The sequence below is a fragment of the Rhipicephalus microplus genome, unplaced genomic scaffold (genome assembly GCF_043290135.1).
Source record: "Rhipicephalus microplus isolate Deutch F79 unplaced genomic scaffold, USDA_Rmic scaffold_16, whole genome shotgun sequence".
In the NCBI taxonomy this organism is placed as follows: domain Eukaryota; kingdom Metazoa; phylum Arthropoda; class Arachnida; order Ixodida; family Ixodidae; genus Rhipicephalus; species Rhipicephalus microplus.
Window position 1 is genome coordinate 8,414,714 of NW_027464589.1, and position 19,486 is coordinate 8,434,199.

The following is a 19,486-nucleotide window of genomic DNA, read 5'->3' on the forward strand; positions in this document are numbered from 1 at the left end:
AGTCGACATTCACTATGCTATTTTTCGTCATTTTTCTGAGAAGCGTGTATCTGCTAAACACTTGCAAAGAATTTTGAGCCAATTGTTCATGCAGTGGCTGAGTATGATGAGGAATAATAGCTGAAGTGGGTCTGTGCCACAGTTAATAGGGGAACAAGAACAAACTTTTGTAATTGGTTGTAGTATTGGATGACCCCCTCGTTACACTATTCGCATTGTGCGGCGACTGGTTGTTCTTTTGCTGTTTTAAAACGCTTTGTAAGTCGTATTAACGGGATTGCTTTTCCGACATTAAGCCTTCCTAAGGCAAGTTTGCCAACAAGTCCTAAGCACCGGTGTGGCTCAGTGGTGGAATACTGGGCTGGCACCCAGCGGACCCAGGTTCGAGCCCTACTGTGTCACTGGTGGTAGGTTTAATTTCGAGCGATGTGGTTAAGGACACCGATGGCAGTGGCGGACAACTGCACGTGACCCGAGTTGTGATGACATAACAGCTTTTGCTGTAAAAAGTATTGAACTTTTCTGATAGCTCGCCAACTACCAGAAGGAGCGGGCTGCAGCTACTAATTCCACATAGTGGCAGGTTTCAACCAGAACTGTCATTAGCCCTGTTTCACTCTGACCTTTGGTTTCCACGCTACAGCCGCTAAAGTGAGCACATGGACTAGATTTTCTTTGAATTAGTGCCGAAATGGCAAAGAGCTGGAAGAATGATGTGTGTGTGTGTGAAGTACAGCTAAAATTTGGGAAAACGTTCACATAAAGATTTAATTGCTTCATGAAGCATACGGGGAGCATTATAGAAGTTGTACTCAGTGCTATGAGTAGTTCAAGCATTCTGATAATGACATAATGTAGATCGATAACGATGTCAAGCCTGGACGACATTGTACATAAGCAGATAATAACCACGTTAAGAGTTTGTGCAGTGATTTGAGGATATCTCTATTGACTGTTGGAGAAATTGCTGACGAAGTGGGTGTTAGAATAGGTTAATGTCATGAAATTTCACTTTATTTTCTTTATTCCAAACATAAACTACATTGACAGATGCCATTTCCAAACAATACAGAAGGTCCTGGACAATACAAGAAGATACTTCCAGGCCATTAGTGCGTTCCAGGAAGCTTACCAAAAATGGAAGAAATGATTGCGACACTGTATTGCCAGTAGAGGGGAGTAGTCTGAGGGAAGCAATGCTTCAAATGTACCACAAGCAGTGAAAGTGTGAAAAACATTATTTTTTTAACACATTTCGTAGATGTATGCAACTTGTGGGAGTCGTTTCAAGTTTCATGAGTGCTCGTACACATGTGGGGATAAACAAAATGGCAGCTACCTCGGGTCAGAAAAACGAGTTGAAATTTCCCAATTTTCTGACGCACTTGTTTCAGAAAAATGTGACTGTGGCAAGAAGTTACAAGGGTGTGGCAAAATATGTGGTACTTGAAATAATACATATGTTAATCTTGATAATTATGCTCCTTAGATGATTGGAACCAAGCCACCCAGGGGAATTGGCCAAGACTCGGGCAGATGATTTGATCTTGAGTACCTGGATTCATACTAGAAATTATGGCATCTGGTAGAATGAACAGTTATTCTTAATTATTAAGTTGTCCACTTTTATTAGTCATCAAGAAACAGAAAAACGCATGCAATAAATCTGTGTTTTGCAACGTAAGAAATACGTTCTACTTAATGATTTTAAGGAGAAGCGAGGTACAATACACACTGAAGAGGCATTATATGCACTTTGTTGATGCTCTAGCTGATGACAAAATTATGGCTGAGCCATTTCTAATGGTTGGGCAGCCTTAATCACCCACTTGTTAAGTAACTTGCCATGTATGGCACCTTGTTGTCTTATTCCTCTAGCACACTATATAACCTGTGTTGATGTGGTTCCTTACCTTATACGACACCTGATTTGGATATTTTTGAAAAGTAGCTTCAAGCACAAGCATGGCCCTGTAGTAAAACACTTGACTGCCACGTAGATTGCCCAGATTAAAATCCCACACAATCTTAAACATTTCTTTCCTTATTGTGCATGCCAGCGGTAGACAGCTATGCAAAAACTATCAGCTGTTATCATACTCTCATAACTTTTCCTTTAAAATCATGAGCAATTTATAAAGCATGAAATTCAAGTGATCGACGTAGGGATGTTTCCACAGAAATGTGTATATTCCTGTCAAAGAGTGCCAGTATGGGATTCCCAAATGATAGCAGCACAATAGCATGCCAAGTTGCCGCATTACTTCATGGTTAATTTTTTAAAGGATGTAATATGAATCTTGTAAACACTTTTGATAGCTTTGTGCTTTGTTTTCTTCATTTGTTGTCAATAGTACCATTATTAATGCAATATTGGAAGTGCTAGTTGCATTCCCTCCTCACAAATTTGTAACTTGTTAGGTAGAAGCTTTCGAGGGTTTTGATTGTTTGTTATGAGTACTGTCAACTATCAAAAATATGCACAGTTGTGATTGTTGCTACCCTGTTATATAAATCCATGACTTGAAACAATGCACAAAGCAAGGTAGTGCTAAGAAGTCGGAGCTCATTAGCATAAAGTGCCCTCCTTCGTGGAGCATATTAGGCCGACCCAAACGAGAGGGATGATACTGCAGGTGACAAGAAAAGACATTGATGCCAGTACAAGATCTGATGCACTCTACATCTAAATGAAGTGCATACACATGCAGCGAGTGCTTTGATAAATCTTGTGCTACATTATTTCAAGTGTTCTGAAATGGGAATTGTGGTTCACTATGCATATACTATGATTTGTGAGGATGGTGATTTGGGCTAGTTGGCATGGTAGCATGACAATTGATGGTAGTGCAAACAAAGGACATCAACAAAAGAAGCCACATTCAAGACATCACAGTGCTATGCGTTGTCTTAAATATGCCTTCTATTACTGATGTCTTTTGTCTGCAATGATGAGAAAACACTAACAATGAACAGGCTAGTGTAGTGAAAGATATAGCAATGTATATAACAAGGCTGTTGTTTCCTTCTACTAACTGTTAAAGCCAACACTGTATCAATTGTAAGAGTACAATAAAATGAAATTGTTTTTCGTTGACTGGAGCTCTTTCGAAAGTTAAAAAAATAATCAAGAACTGCACATGAGAAATAGAGGTGGTTAAACACGAAGAAAAAAAAAATGCAGAAAGGAACTCGGGAAGGAAAATTAAGATTTCACACATTGTGGCAATCTATTTCATGCAAAGTAGTCCATAATGATGATGCCTATGATACAATATTTGGCATTGAGCCAAGTGTCATTGCATGAATGAATGTGTTTTGATAAATCTAGCAGTTTCGTGCTCATCAAGGACTTACCAAAAACGTTAACTACACAGGAGTTCCGAGGGTAACTTATGGTCTGACACATCGGCACTAATCTTACAGCACAGCTGCCAGTTTCATCACAACAAAGTGCATGCTATGGTACGACAATGTGAAGATTGTTCATTAGCATATTCCTACGTGGTCGAGCAACACTTGAATGTAGCTTACCGAGTCATATGAAATGTTTATTATGACTTGCAAAAGTGGAGGCCACCCCGGAACCACAATTGGCATTAACCCAACATGACAGCTGTATTTTAAGTACACATATGTCAAGTTTACTACCTTTTGATCAGACTACAGTGCCGGCCCTACAGCCATAGTTAACATTACACTGATATGATGCCTGCATAGAACCTTTTTTCAAAATCCGTCTCAAGACATGCCGTGGCTCTGTGGTAAAATACTTGACTGCTGTGCAGAATACCGGATTTTGATTCCTGCTAGTAGCCCAATTGTCATTCTTTGTATTATTTTGGTCAATGCTGCCAAAGCCAGATTTTATTTAAATTGCTCAAATTTAACTTTCCAATATTTATAAACTGTCATCACGTGCAACGCAAACCACAGTGTACCGGCTTATGCTGCCTGTGACTGGAAAAAAGGGTTTCATGACGTACATAACAGGACACTCATTGTATACATGTCATAACCAGACAGTCATGTTCGTCATATTGTCATTCCCCGCTGTGCCTTTTTCAGTTGTACCAAGTTAAGGAGGTGAGCTCGATAACAGCCAGATGCAGGCCTCTAGATAGATATAAATGCTCAAAGTGCCTTTGTTCCTTAAAGAAGTGCTTTGCTTTTAAAAGGCTTTTTAACATAAAAATAAAAGCTGCTCAAGCATGCCACTGACTTACCCAAGGTGAGAAAAAAGCAATCAAACATCTGAGAGACTGGAAGATGCATTGAGTGAGTTACTAATAGCACAGGTTTTGTATATGAAGAAATATCTGTTTGTGGCACACTGTTTTGCTTATTGTCAATGATATTTACAGTTTGAAGTGAATAAATATGCACCATATGTAAAAAAATAGCCAGTTACAAATGAAAGTATTTATTTTAATTACATCTGCTATTTTCATTAGTGTTAGCTTTCAGCACCTTTCTGCTCTATTTCTCCCAAGCCGCTCATAAAATCTTCAACATTGTTAGGCATATCACTGGTACAAGATTATTGGTTCCATTGGGCACCCCGTGCTGGACCACCATTATCTAGGTCTTCCTACTCCAAAAGTGTGTGTGTGTGTATGCCTTCTGTGTGTCTTCATTTTTAGTGCGCTATTACCATTCCACCTGGGTGTACTCCTAGTCAGCAAAATTAATGCATAAGTTATGAAGCATCAGAGGCAATAGAAAACAGCCACAATACGGTGTGGCACTTAAGGCAAACAAGCTGGCATATTGTTTCCTTTAAGCTGCCAAAACTGTTTTATATTAGGACGCTCATTGCTGAAAACCGCTTGCTAAAACCAATGTGTGTATTCCGCAACACCGCGCGATCTTTAAAAGTCTGAGTAAGAAGGAACATAGAAGGATGTGCTGCATATCGTGAAGCAAATGGCTCAGCTTTGTTGACATACTTTTGGAAGTTTTATTGAAAGTGATGTTATTTTGAATATTATAGGATAAATATTTTTGCTTAATCTGCTAATACAGATGCTGAATAATTGCCTTCATGGCTACAGATCGCTTAAAATTTAAAGCTTTCGTTGGAAGGAGTTTCAGTTCATGCAGTTTGCACTTTAATGCATACATGCAGTAATACACTTTTAGTACAAAACTTCCTGGGGTACAAATTGTTTTTAAAAAAGAATACTTTGCGCACCTACCATCCTTAATTCACTGGACAGTCGTTCTGTCAGATAGACTCATGGCGAGGAGAATGTCGACCATCCTGTGAAGGATCCTTTGAACAGAGCTCTTCAAGCGGCTTGCCGCCTCTCTCGCGCTTGTTTTATTGGCTTCACACCAGCGCATACATAAGAAAAGTTCATTCCTAGAGAAGAAAAGAACGCTGACCTGGATTATGACGCCGGGCGTTTACTTCAAAAAAAAAAAAAGTTCACAGCAAGAGAGCACAAGCGCGTTACGCAAACGTAGCTTGAACTCACCAGATAAATGCAAGTTTCTGCAGATCGCGCGGGCACTCGCATGCGGTTGCTTGTAGTTGACGAGCACGTACGCGAAACCCAAGTGCTCACGACAAGGCAGAAGTTTGCGTGCAGAAGGCGCCCACAACACAGTATTTCTTTTTCATTTTCCTTTTTCCTACAATACTTCCACTTCGTGATGTGCGGTACCTCGTCGTTCCTCGATGGCTTCCAAACGTGCTTAGACATCTCGACGGACGGGCAGGGCAGATCATAAGCCCTAATGTTCGGTGGTACAGTACCTTAGTAGCATCACAGTCAAACTAAACTTGCAACTCTTTCCGAGCTGCTCCTACCAGAAACAAAGGTGCACGGAGCGTCGTGTTTTCCCATATTGGCTTCCTTGAAGTGGCGACAACCCGCAGGCGCCGAACATGCCGCACGTAAAAATGCGCAGTCGGCGCGCACCACAAAGGAAGTTCCTCCATGGCGCGCACTGAGTTGTTTTTTCCTCCATGTTTGGCCGGCGTGTTTCGCGGGCGCAACAGGGCGACGGCGCAACCTGGAAACGAGAGTACGGCGCAGAGGCCGTTGCTAGGCGCACGTCGTGGCGGCGTCCCTGCGAGAGTGTGACCAATAGCGCGCCGCTGCGGTTGCCATGCGTTGAACCTACTGCAGATTACAAATGCGCCACCCGGTAGCGAATGTTGACTGAGGCACCGCACGCGGAGTCTCCCGAGAGGTTTTGCGCGCTTGCGTTGGGAGCGGGCAGATACCCTCCGGGACAGCTGACGGTGAGCCGCGCAATCTTTTCCGTCCGTCGACTCCCGTCGCTCGGGGCAACGTTACCAGATTCTTCTTTCAGTTTGCAAACTGCGCCGCCGCAGGTGTCACCCTTCTATGTAGCTCCACGAGAGGGCGCGCTCGTCGTCGGGGGATTAAAATTAGTTATATAAACATGCAAGGCGGCCGCAAGCAGGAAAAATGGATGGAGATACAAACCCAACTCGAGAAAGAAGAAATTGACGTGTACGCCCTGACAGAAACCCACCTGAGAGATTGAATTGAATTGAATTGAATTGAATCTTTATTTTCATGTCTGGTACAACATGAAGGATGGCGGGAGTAAAAGCTGCACTAAAACAGCTTGACTAGCTCCCGCTACCTAAAAATAAATGGGTCACAAGCAGTGGCATACAAATGAGAACAAAAGCATAATGTACAGAAATTCCCATGCTATTGGGAATAAAATAATTACATAATCTGAACGTAAACAGGATACAACAGTTCCTACGAATAGAAGAACAAAACATCAGTAGCTTGAAGAGGCTGTGTATACATGTGTTGAAAAATACATAAGAGGTCAAACGGATACAAAAGGGTAGATTTCATCATAATACAATTTATAAAAACAGCGATGCAATATTTTTTGTGGTCATGGTTTCTATATTTACGTCATTGCTACTTAAATAATTCAACATTCTGGGAATAACACTGCGTACCATTTGGTCACCATACTTTGTGCGTGATCGTGGTATTAACCAGAGGTTATGCTTACGGGTATCGTATTTATTTTCCGAAGGTTGCAGGTTGGCTAAGTCAGATAGTACAGTTTTTTGCTTCAGCTCTTTTTTTATAGTCCTACAAATGTTGTAACTGTAAAGATTTTGAAAACTGATTAGTTTATATTTTTGTTGCATGTACATAACTGATTGATATGGTTCTTTCTTAGCAATAATTTTCAGAAATCTAGTTTGAAGTCTAGTAAGCTTCTCAATATTTGTTTGTGTTGTGTCACCCCATACTATAAAGCAATAGTTTACATAGGACATAAATAAGGAATGATAAATAATAAGTATTGTTTTTAATGGAAGTAGATAATTGTTGCGATAAATTATACCAAGTACACGTGCCGTTTTTGTTGCCACCTGCTCTACTTGTGCATCCCATAGCATGTTGTTTGAAAATACGATACCTAATGTTTTGACATTGTCAACTATTTCAATCAGACTGTTATTAAGATAGAGCGGAGAACTTACTTGTACCTGCTTGCCTTTTGCTCGAAATATAACCGCTTTGGTTTTTCCCGCATTTATTAATAGTCCATTGGAACATGCCCACTTATATATCTTCTCTAATATATTATTTCCTTTTTGAATCAACTGGTCAGTATCGTTATGTGCAAAAAATACGCTTGTATCGTCCGCATAAATAACGAATTTTGCTGAAGGGTCTATGTTTACAATATCATTTATATACAAATTAAACAGGAATGGACCTAAAATACTGCCCTGAGGCACTCCAAGAGAATTTGGTTTAGTCACCGAAGAAAAATTGTTTATGCACACGTATTGTTTCCTTTCGCTTAGATATGAGTCGAGCAAGTCTAAAGCAACACCTCGTACACCGTATAAATCCAGCTTACGTAAAAGTAATAGTCTATTCAGAGAGTCGAAGGCCTTACTGAAATCGATAAAGACACCGAGTACTAGTTGTTTACATTCTATGCTATTTAGAATGAACTCTTTCTGATCAAGGAGGGCAAGCTCAGTCGATCTATGTTTCCTGAAACCGTATTGTGCGTCACATAACATATTATGTTTGTTAATGAATTCTGCCAGCTGGGAGTGAAGAATTTTTTCTATTATTTTAGAGAATACTGGCAGAATTGAGATGGGTCTATAGTTTGCTAAATTATTCTTATCTCCCTTTTTGTACAAGATGCACACTTTAGCAGTTTGAAGTATTGCAGGAAAAATTCCTTTTCCCAAACAAAGGTTAATGATTTCAGAAAATGGTTGGGCAATTATTTCGGCGGTGTATTTAATTGGTTTGATTTGAAAATCAAAACAATCACAGCAGTTACTATTTCTTAGCCGCATGATTGTTTTATATACCTCGCTTTCACATGTAGGTCTTACAAACATAGTACCTGAGCATTTGTTGGAAACGTATGATGTCGCATCAAGAGATGTTTCTGGAAAAGCTAAGTTTACTAGATAATCGTTAAATGTATTGGATAAGTTACTACCATTAATAACACAACCATTAATTGTAATTTCCGTAATTACGCTATTTGAGGTGGGTGTTCCTAACACTTTATTGATGTTTTTCCAAGTGGAAGCAGAATTTCCAGCTGATTGCATAAAAATGTTATGAAAGTAGTTTTGTCTAGCCTTTTGGATGTCCTTATTTAGACGATTACGAAATTTTTTGAAGGTACTAAGTAGCTGTGGGTCACGAGAGACGAGAAATGCATTATACATTACATTCTTTTCATCGATTTGATGCAACAGGTCCCGTGTGATCCATGGCTTCCTAATGTTTTTAGATGGGCGGTGGGTAATTCGAGGGAAGTTATGGTCATATACCTCCTTGAATTTTTCTATGAATGTATTGACAGCAATGTTCGGGTTGTCATTTGCGAGAACATCGTTCCAGGATGTATTAATTAGTTCCTGACGAAAATTTTCAAGATTTTTGGATGTTATAGAACGCACTGGTATGGAAAGTCGTTTCTTTTTTATTCGTTGCCTAATAGCTAAAAATATGGGAAGGTGATCGCTAATGTCGCATGAAATGGTCCCAGCTTTAGTATCCTCAGAACTAATGCTCGTGAGAAAGACATCAATTAATGTAGATGAACAGGCAGTAAATCTTGTTGGCATATTAATCATGTTAGCCAATCCAAAGCTATCAAACAAACACGTCATCTCATGCTGTGGAGTTCCATTAGACAGCATGTCAATATTAATATCGCCGCCGCAAACAGTTACATGGTTATTGAGCATAGCGTGGTGAAATAGGCTCTCCAAACGAGCCGTGAAAGTTGTAATACTTCCAGATGGAGGACGGTACATAACTGAGATGACGTAATTGCTTAGGACAGCTGTCAGCATTTCACAATCAGGCTCTGAATAACAAAATTCTGTTAAGAGTTGACAATCAAAGGTTTCTTTTACAAGTAAGCAGACACCACCCCCTCTACTGTGCGTGCGATTAACACAGAAAACATTATAACCAGGCATAGAAAATGGGTTATCATCATTTGTGTACCAAGTTTCAGTCAGCATGATGATGTCAAAGCGGAAATGAAGCTCTGAAAACAAGGAATTTAGCGATGCATATTTGTTTCTCGCGGACTGACAGTTTAGCTGAAAAATTTTTATGCCAGGCATATAGTTGTCTCCAATGTATTTATGTAGATCTGATGGTAAAATGAACATGATTCCTAAAAAGTAAAGTTATGAACGATTCTGATTTTTCAAGCCAATTTAGAGAAATCTTCCTTTCTCTTCACCAGAACGGCAGGAAAACCATCTCTGCGTCTCATTAGAACTTTACCGTTCGCACACCACACAAAACGGACGTCATTCTCTCGCGCCCATTGTTTTGCCTCCCGAAGTAGAGTTCGCGTTTGTTTGGTTAAGTTTTCTTGAATCATCACTTCGGATTTGGTATCCCTGAGTTTCTTACGACTATGTAGCCAGTTGTCTCGAACTGACTGTTGTGAGAAACGTACAATGATGCCCGGGGTCCTTTCCGCCTTAGAGGGAAGGCGGTGTATCGCGGTAACATCAGTTCCTGTCAGAGCGGGCATCGCAATTGATGCAGCAATTGCGTTGACCTTATCCAATAAGTTCTCGTGCTCAGTCTTACGAATTCCATGAAACTCGAGATTCAGCCTTCTGTTATGCCGCTCTAGTTCGTTCAGTTCACCTTTTATGTCTAGAATTTGTTTAGTGTTCGAGCTTGATTCTGCGGAATCAACTTTCCGTTTCATATCTGACAACTTGTTATCCTGTTCCTTAATGGCTGTAAGTACTCCATCATATTTGTCAGACAGCATTTGGACACTGGCCTCGATATGGGCAATAGTATCCTTCAGGTTTTTCACTGTCTCTGTTAACTCTGCAATGGCTAAAACACTGGGATGATCGACAACCTTCTTTGCCCGTGCTCCTCTGCATGTGGGACAACGCCACTGTTTTTTTGTTGCATCGGATTTCGCTCTAAATGTTCTTTCACTTATGCCTGAGCAAGTTCCTATGTGATAAGAACTGAGGCATTCGCTGCACACCATGCAATCATCATCAGAACCAACACACAAGCCACAATCAAAGCAAGGTACATTAGCAACAGTGCTCATGGTGACAAATTCTTGGGCAACAGTATAGGGCACAGTTAAGTGTGTAGTGTCTTAAGAAATAATAAGAACGTGATGCGATTCACAAACCTGTAAACGTAGAAATGTAGTTTTAGGACGCGCCTTTCCTGTGCCGCTGCTGCTGCCCAAGTGAAGACGGCGTCAGTGGAACTTCCTTTTAAAGCTGCTAGAAGGCAGGGGGGCGTCTTCGTCACGTGTGGTGTCCTCTGCGCTCGGCTTGCTGATGACAGCCTTACAGACACGTGTACGTTCGCGATCCGAGATTCCTAATAGAGTTGACGCGGACTGAGAGTTCCACGCAACGTCCTGCGCAGCCGGTCACCGGCTACTCCTTCGCACGTGTCGAGACAGCTGCCCAAAACCTCGCCAGGCAGGAAACACTGTAAACGTAGAAATGTAGTTTTAGGACGCGCCTTTCCTGTGCCGCTGCTGCTGCCCAAGTGAAGACGGCGTCAGTGGAACTTCCTTTTAAAGCTGCTAGAAGGCAGGGGGGCGTCTTCGTCACGTGTGGTGTCCTCTGCGCTCGGCTTGCTGATGACAGCCTTACAGACACGTGTACGTTCGCGATCCGAGATTCCTAATAGAGTTGACGCGGACTGAGAGTTCCACGCAACGTCCTGCGCAGCCGGTCACCGGCTACTCCTTCGCACGTGTCGAGACAGCTGCCCAAAACCTCGCCAGGCAGGAAACACTGTAAACGTAGAAATGTAGTTTTAGGGCGCGCCTTTCCTGTGCCGCTGCTGCTGCCCAAGATATGGAGGAGCCACCAGTGATGGATGATTACGTATGGGTGGGGTGCAACAGGGCAGCGGGAGAAAGGAAGGGTGGAGGCGTGGGCATGTTGATTAGGCGAGAAGGGATTTGGCAGAGGGAAAATCAGGGCTTTAAGGAGCACTTATGGGTTAGTGGAACGGTGGGGGGAAAAAGACATGGTTGGGAGTGGCCTATCTGTGGACAGGGAATGACGCCAGAGAACAAAATAAAGAGTGGGTGGACTGCCTTGGGAAGGACATAAAAAATTTAAAGAATCTGGCGAGGTGATATTAGTAGGAGATTTAAATGCCCACATTGAGGATCTGGATGGATATACAGACTATAACGGTGCAATGGTTATCGATATGTGTGAAGAACAGCAACTGGTAATAGTTAACCGGGAACATAAATGCGACGGGCAGATAACGTGGCAAAGCGGCAGTAGACAGTCTTGCATAGACTACAGCCTGGTCTCAGAACACACGTACGAGCGGTTGAACCAAATGACGATAGATGAAGAAGGAGAAAACAGTCTGGGCAGCGACCACAGGCGTATAATCCTGAAATTTGACAGTGGGGGGGCTAGGAAGAAAACACAGGAGGTTGGGCTCCCGAAAGTAAGCGAAAAGCAGATAGCAGACATCGTCAATAGCATCGAAAGAGAATTAGAAGCACAGCCAACAAAGGTGTGGGAATATGACGAGGTTGTTAGTTGTATACAAAAGGAAATAAACAAAGTAAGGAAAAAAACCGCTGGAGGGGTAAACGGAAACCACGAAGCTGGTGGGACAAGGAAATTAAACTGGCTATTGAAGAGCGACGACGGGCCTCTAGACAGCCCAGAAAAGCAAAGCAAATGGGATATCAGGATGATGAGGCGCAGTTACGGTGGAGCCGGTACCGAGAAAAGAAATTTGAGGTGCAGAAACTAGTACAAGCGAAGAATAAAGCTGCGAGTGAGAAATGGGTATTAGACATACGTAAGAAGGATAAGAGCGCCCCCCGAAAACTCTGGAACCATTTAAAAGCATTGGGAATGACGACTAAAGAGATGCAGACTCAGATACAGGACGGGGACGGCAACGTTCTCCTGGGGGACAGCGCATTAGAATACCTTCATGGAGTCATAGGAAATACTTTCGGCCAAGCACGCGAGAGGTCGGCTAACTGGACACAGGTGGAAAATAAAAAAGTGGCAGATGAAAAATTTAATATCGAATTTTCGGACTGGAAAAACGCAGAACACAGTGTTCCCAAGAGTACGGCAACAGGACCGGATGGAATCCCGATAGAGATTATCAACCATTTGGGACCAGCGGGACAGGCGCACTTGTATGGAGCCATCGAGCGCGCTATAAAATCCAAGAGGATTCCTGCGCACTGGCGCGAAAGTAGAATGAGTTTGATCTACAAAGGCAAGGGAGAAAGGAACAAGGCGAGCTCTTACAGGCCGATTACAGTCACGTCAGTGCTCTATAGATTAGCTATACAAGCCATCAAATCCGAGTTGTTGAAGTGGGTTGAAAGTAACGGTATTTTAGGGGAACTGCAAAATGGATTTAGGCCGGGTCGACGCTTGGAAGACAATCTTTTTGTCATAACCCAGACCATCGAAATTTCGGCAGCACAGGGCAGACCAACATGGCTACTGTTTCTGGACATAAAGGGTGCCTATGACAACGTGGACAGGGGATTGCTGTGGAATATACTGGAAGAGGAGGGGATTGGGTCGGCATTTGTAGGGCTGCTAAGGGCAATATATGAGGATAACAAGGCACACATTACATGGGAAGGGCGTACATACACAGAGCCCGTGTACATTCGAAGAGGTTTAAAACAGGGGTGCCCTCTTTCGCCATTGCTGTTCACACTGTACATTAGAGGAATGGAAAGACGACTAGAGGAGAGTGGATTGGGCTTTGATTTGTCACACCGAAGCAATGGAGTGTTAGTGGAGCAACGGATTCCGGGATTGATGTACGCATACGATATAGTGCTGCTGGCGGATAATGCGGAAGAACTTCAAAAACTGGCTGACATTTGTGGTGATGAGGCAACGTACCTAGGCCTACATTTTTACCCACAGAAATCTGGAGTCATGGTGTTCAACGAGGAAGCTCATGCAGCACCAATAAGGATACAACAAGCCATACCATTAGTAAATAAGTACAAATACTTGGGGATCTGGCTTAATGAAGGAAAAGGCTACCTGAATGCTCATGAAGAACACCTCAAACTGAAAGGGAGACGAAATGCAGCAGTAATAAAACATAGAGCACTTTGGGGACACAATAAGTACGAGGTAGTACGAGGCATCTGGAAAGGGGTAATGGGGCCGGCGCTCACGTTCTCTAATGCCGTATTATGCTTAAAGTCAGATATCCTGTCGGGGCTGGAGGTTAACCAAAAGGCAGTCGGCAGGTTAGCTCTGGGAGCTCACAGTAACACTACAAACGAGGCTGTACAAGGCGATATGGGTTGGGCTTCATTTGAGGCGAGGGAAGCACAAAGTAAAATACGGTTTGAGGAGCGGCTTAGACATTTAGATGAGAAGAACTGGGCAGCCAGAGTGCACAGATACCTGTACCTGAAAAGTGAGGACACCAAATGGCGGAAGAGGACGCGAAAGCTGGCGACTAAATATAACTTGACCGCGGCAAATAAGCAAAGGGGGCCAGTTAAAAAGCAAGTGAGGGAAACAGAGACGCTCATGTGGAAAGAGAGGATGGAAAAGAAGGGATCACTGGGAATCTACAAGGCAAGCAAACAAGAGATCCGGAAAGAGAACTTTTATGACAACAATAAAGGTAGTGTGTTGCTCTTTGAGGCGCGGGCTGGCTGCTTGAGAACTCTAACTTACAGGAGCAAATATTCGTCACAGGATGAGACATGTGTTGGATGTGGCATAAATAAAGAAACAATCGACCACATAGTCATGGAATGTCAAAAGATTCAGCCGGATAGAAATAGGGGGAAGGTCACACTTCCTGAGGCGCTGGGCTTCGCGGTTGATGGAAGCATTAACTGGTCAGCAGTAGGTATTACTAAGCAGCGGCTGGAGTATTGGTGGAGGAAAAGCAGAGAAGTCGATAAAATAACATCCCAGCCAAGAGTAGCGGCTGGGCAAAATTAAAAAGACATCCGAGTTGAGGGACAGAATTTAAACTCGAACTATTAAGGTACGCTAGATGGCGCATGCCGTCACCCCGATTCAAAGGGGAGGCCTTTAATCATCATCATCATCATCATCGACTGGTCTGACGAGGATCACGGTGGTTAGGCGCACGCCACCGACCACGCCGGCGAAGCAAAACAGCAGGTGCTTCTTCGTAGCCTGCAAGTACAAGTGTGTTCCGGGGCAGTCGCTATCATTGTGTGTCTCAGCGAGATCGACGACACTCGCGCCGTTCGTGCTCCCACTGCTGCTTACTGCGATATCATGGTAACAATTGAGGTTGTGTCTCACTCGCTGTCAGCTCTGTTGTGTTATTGCGCCGGTTGTTAGGTGCATAGCTCTCATGCAACGTGTGACGGTGTTTGTAGCGTTAGCTACACTGGCCTCGCTGAGCCAATTTCGCGTGGCACTGGTCTGAGCATGCGCAATGATACTCCACCACCGCCGCGCGCGGCTCGCCGCCGGTGTGCGCGCAATTGCATGCGCTGCGTAGGCGATCAGTGTTGTCACGCACCGGAGCCGGCACCTCCATCGCACTCGGCCGCAGCCGCGCGTGACTCGCCGCCGCCGGTGTGTGCTCTCCAGAGTAGTGCCGTCATAGCCTTGGTAGACATATGGACGCCGACGCGCACCTTCTCTGTTTAGTCGCCATCTGACACTGCGCTGGAGCCGCTTGATAGCGCCTCTGACTGGCGTTTGCCCCTGTGGTATAGCCATGGAGAAGGAGAGTGCAAATGCTGCTCAACAATGCAGTAGAGCGGAGAAGCTTAACTCATGGTATCCCGAAGTAGTTGCCTGGCAAAATAAATATACGTGTGTCATTGCAGCAGCAGTAAGCATGATAATGAAGCTAATCCTAGACACTCTAGAAAGGTAAGAATAATCAGCTGAATCTTTGCTAACGCTACGTATATCCTGGCATAGCTGAGCTAAGCCACTGCCATTTTTTTGATGTTATAAAACATGCCTCGCTGCTTTGTCACTGCCTGCCGAAGCGGCTTCGAGTCAACGTAATCTGCGACCGAAAAAAGGGACTTTTTCAAGCCACGCGTTGATGAGCTGAGTCTTCAACAGTGGCAACGAGCAATACCGAGATTGGATAAGGAACTGTCGAGATCTTGCGCTGTGTGTGACCTCCACTTCCAGGAGGACGATATCTTGACTACGTGCTCGATGTTCACAGTGAAGTAGTTTTGGTACCGTGTGAACAAAAATGACTTCCAGTTTGTTTGTTGTAGCGTTCAATAAATTGTGTTCATTCAGTAAGACTTTGCTGAACTCATCGTATTTTGAATTTTATAGCCTTATAAGGGACTGTGATGTGTGGTGCGCGTTCAAAGTGCGCGCCTTCGAAAAGTGCGCGTCACGGGAAAAAAAAAAAACAAAAGGAGAAATACCAGAGTGCACGTGCGGGGCTGCTTAAACAAGAATGACGACGTTAAAGAGCGTCGAGCACGAGGATGCGTGGCAGGACGTGAAGTAAACAAAAGGTAAAACATCCAATGGGCAGCGAACACGGAGATTTCAAGGCCCAATGGCTTGACACCACGAGACAGCAGTATCTCCAATGAGAACGAGACAAGTGGGCCAGAGCTGAAGCAGGAGCCTGGGGGGACCAGAGCAAGGGGAGTTCGAAGAATTCGAGGCAGGCAGTGCAAGCGGAAGGTCGTCACCGGACCGGGCGCTGAAGATGGGCCGTTGGGTTCCGGACCCGAGCCTACAGGACTTCCACCGGCCGGGGCCTCCTGCTGTCGGGTTCCCGCTCCAAAGGACCGTGGCCATCCGGTCCTGAACTCCTTTCCAGGGCCTGCGGACTTTGGTTCCGGCAGGCGAGCTACAGCCGTCGGGCTCCGGGCCCGAGCTGTGCGCCCAGCTGCTTGACTAGGTCGACCCTAGTTCCCGGACGCGTCGCCACCAGCCTGCGTTCTCCCGTCTCCGACGTGTCCACGCTCCTCAAGCCGAAACCATCACGATTTGGTAGGGCTTTTCGACGTGTCGCCAGCAGCCAGCGTTCCCTCGTCCTCGTCCAGCCCACGCACTGACGCAGGAGTCACGGCGTTCCGGTTTCTCATCACCGCCGAAAACCAACTTGTGGGTGAGACTGCACCGATACTCTTGCGCTACTCCCATCACTCAGCCTCTTTCGAACGTTAGGTTTAGTTACTGACTTTGAACGTTCTTGTTGGGTGTTTACAGATGTGTTTCGTCATGTCCAGTCAACTGTTTATTAAGTGTTTTGTTTTGTGAGGAATCTTTGCCTTTTTACTTTTCAATTAAACTTTTTTGTGTGTTTCTTGGAAACCGAACGGCTTTGTCCTTATTAACAAAACTCTCTGAGGCTCAGCCCGGGAGAAAAACAAATCAGCAACAAGAACCCTGCATCACAGGGACATGCATTTATTGAATTCGTAGGCTAACTTTCCTTGAAAAAAAAAAGAAATCGTTCGGATCGTAAATTTGAGTTATCTGGAATGAAGAGATTGTTCTAGGCTTTACACTTCCAATATCTCCGGCGGCATCAGGTGGATGTGGTGTGTGCATCATCACATGACAATAACTAAGGTTATACAATTACGAGGCACGTCGTGTTGAAGAGCTTTGAAAAGTTTGGCCACCTGTGGTTTCTCTAACATGCACCTGAATTAAAGTGCATAGTCCTCAAGTATTTACCCTTAAGCCCACGCAACAGTTCTTTAATATATATATATATATACGGTTGAATGTTAAAGAACAAGAACGCAATACGGCTAAATTAACACAAAGCCCGCAAGATTCAGGCATCGCACTCGCATCTCCGCCATGTGGCACCGCATTAGCCACACAGCTGGTGCTTTAATTGCCCACTCGTAATAACGTTAGCGCACTATCACGCGAAATAACTCCAGCAACGCCAAATTAACCACAAGAACTCCGTTTAACACTGTGCATAGGAACCATTACGTCGCGGCGACCGGTCGGATGGATAGATGGATGGATATGGCTGTACCCTTTAGATCGGGCACTGGCTAGCACCACCAAGCCGTAATACCTAATGAACCAAAAACTAGATTTATTTTTTTTCTTTTAAAAAGTGAGGTTGAGGATTCGTACTTTGCAGTGAGGGTTTAGTTTTCACTCGTGCTTTGACTTCAGCCACCAGTCAGATAACCTCCTTCTAGTTAATTCTACCCGCTTAAAGTCTATTTTGCCCTCCCTGTCCCTAAACCCAACTGCTTTGAAAAACTCTGCGCCATCATCCTGAACTATAGGGCGAGGCCCTTTACAGAACATTATCAAGTGTTCGGCAGTTTCTTCTTCCTCTCCACACGCACTGTATACCGTGTCTACCCATTCGTATTTGGCCCGATATGTCTTGTTTCGCAGTACTCCCCTCCTGGCCTCAAACAGTAGAGAACTACCCCGAATATTATCATAGATCCTTTCCTTGGCAATTTCCTGCTTAAAAGTTCGATAGATCTCTAGTGCGGACTTCTTATACCCCTGTCACACGGGCACCCGCGAAGACCGTTTAACTCCCTCGTCCTTACGACAACGAAGATGCGTTCCGTGTCACACGGCCACCCTTACGCAAACGAAGATAAACGGAGCGTTTCGCAAAGGACGTTCAATGATCTCCCTTCGCAGCGAAACGAGGTACTCTCGTCCCCAGCAGTCTAGAGGTCAGAGAAAAATTTCGAGCACTAAGTGGCCGCAGTGAAAGAATAATACGTTTTGGCAATCTTAAACGTTCTTTCGTTGTAGTGTTCATTCACAGCGCGTGTTTGTTTACACATATTTACGCCCGCCAGAGTTCACTTACTCTCAACACCGATGCTCTACACTCCGTGCCTCGCACGTGGTGCCTCGCGAGTCGGGCCGGCCGGCGCCATTGAAAAATATTTCGCCCATGCGTGTGGTTGTCGTCGTCGCTGTGTCACTCATGGCTGAAGAACACAAAATGTGTGCTCACGAGGCAAAGAAGCACAAGAACTTTCGTACACAGGCATGAACACAGGCAACAAAACAACTAAAAGCACAATGTGGCCAGTGTCACTACCAGCATCGCTACGTTTAGCAAATTCGTTTTTATTTGAAAATAATTAATGGTTTGTCAGCCTCTTACCTACTTAATGGTGTTTTTTGTAAAAACCCTATAACGAGGATTCACAAAAAATCAATAGAGATGAAATCAGAATACTTTTCCGAAAATCAAACAGCGCCAGCTGAGCCCTCTCGCACCAACTGTTAAGCTTTTCATTGCCGTGTGACACTGCCACAACTCCTTCTCCGTCGAACCACCTAGGGGAGATTTACGTTGACGGTGTTCAACGGAGTTTAGTGGTGACCGTGTGACAGGGGTATTAATCATGCTCATTCTCCACATGTCAGTGTCCGTTTCCTTCACTTTCTTCTTGACCGATAGTTCTTTTTGGTTCAGCCACCTGCTTTTTTCTAAGTATTTACCAGTCAATTTTCTGGTTTGCTCCCTCCATTTTGTATCGTCATTTTTAATGTACAAGTAGCTGAATACCTTCCTAGCCCAACGGTCCTCCCCCATTTCTCTCAATCGCTTCTCAAATTTTATCTTGCTGCTAGCTTCCCTGCCCTCAAATGATGTACATCCCACATCACCTTGTACTCTCTGATTTGGTTTATTCCCGTGGGCTCCTAAGGCAAGCCTACCTATTCAACGTTGCTTAATTTCCAATCTTGATTGAACTTCTGATCTCATGCACAAGACCGCATTGCCGAACGTCAGACCAGGAACCATGACCTCTTTCCATATTCCTCTGACAACATCATACCTATTGTAATTCCACTGTGTCCTGTTTTTCATTACCGCTGCATTCCTGTTACCTTGAACTTGAACTTTATTTTCGCATCTATACATTGTACAGATAACAGGGACACAGACAAAAAGCCACATTTCGGCTTGACGAGGTCTGTGCCCCC

At 44.1% G+C, this 19,486-nt stretch overlaps 1 protein-coding gene and 1 long non-coding RNA gene across 2 annotated transcripts in view; both read right to left on the minus strand.

The window, feature by feature from the left end:
• LOC119166664 (tartrate-resistant acid phosphatase type 5) overlaps positions 1 to 19,486 on the minus strand; it is a 389,636-nt gene that overhangs the window by 16,153 nt on the left and 353,997 nt on the right. The gene's annotated exons all lie outside the window — the stretch shown is intronic.
• LOC142784958 (uncharacterized) lies at positions 989 to 6,337 on the minus strand. The gene is made up of 2 exons (XR_012888782.1): positions 5,481 to 6,337; positions 989 to 5,365 (listed from the first exon to the last, which is right to left on the minus strand). It is a non-coding gene; the product is annotated as an uncharacterized LOC142784958 (long non-coding RNA).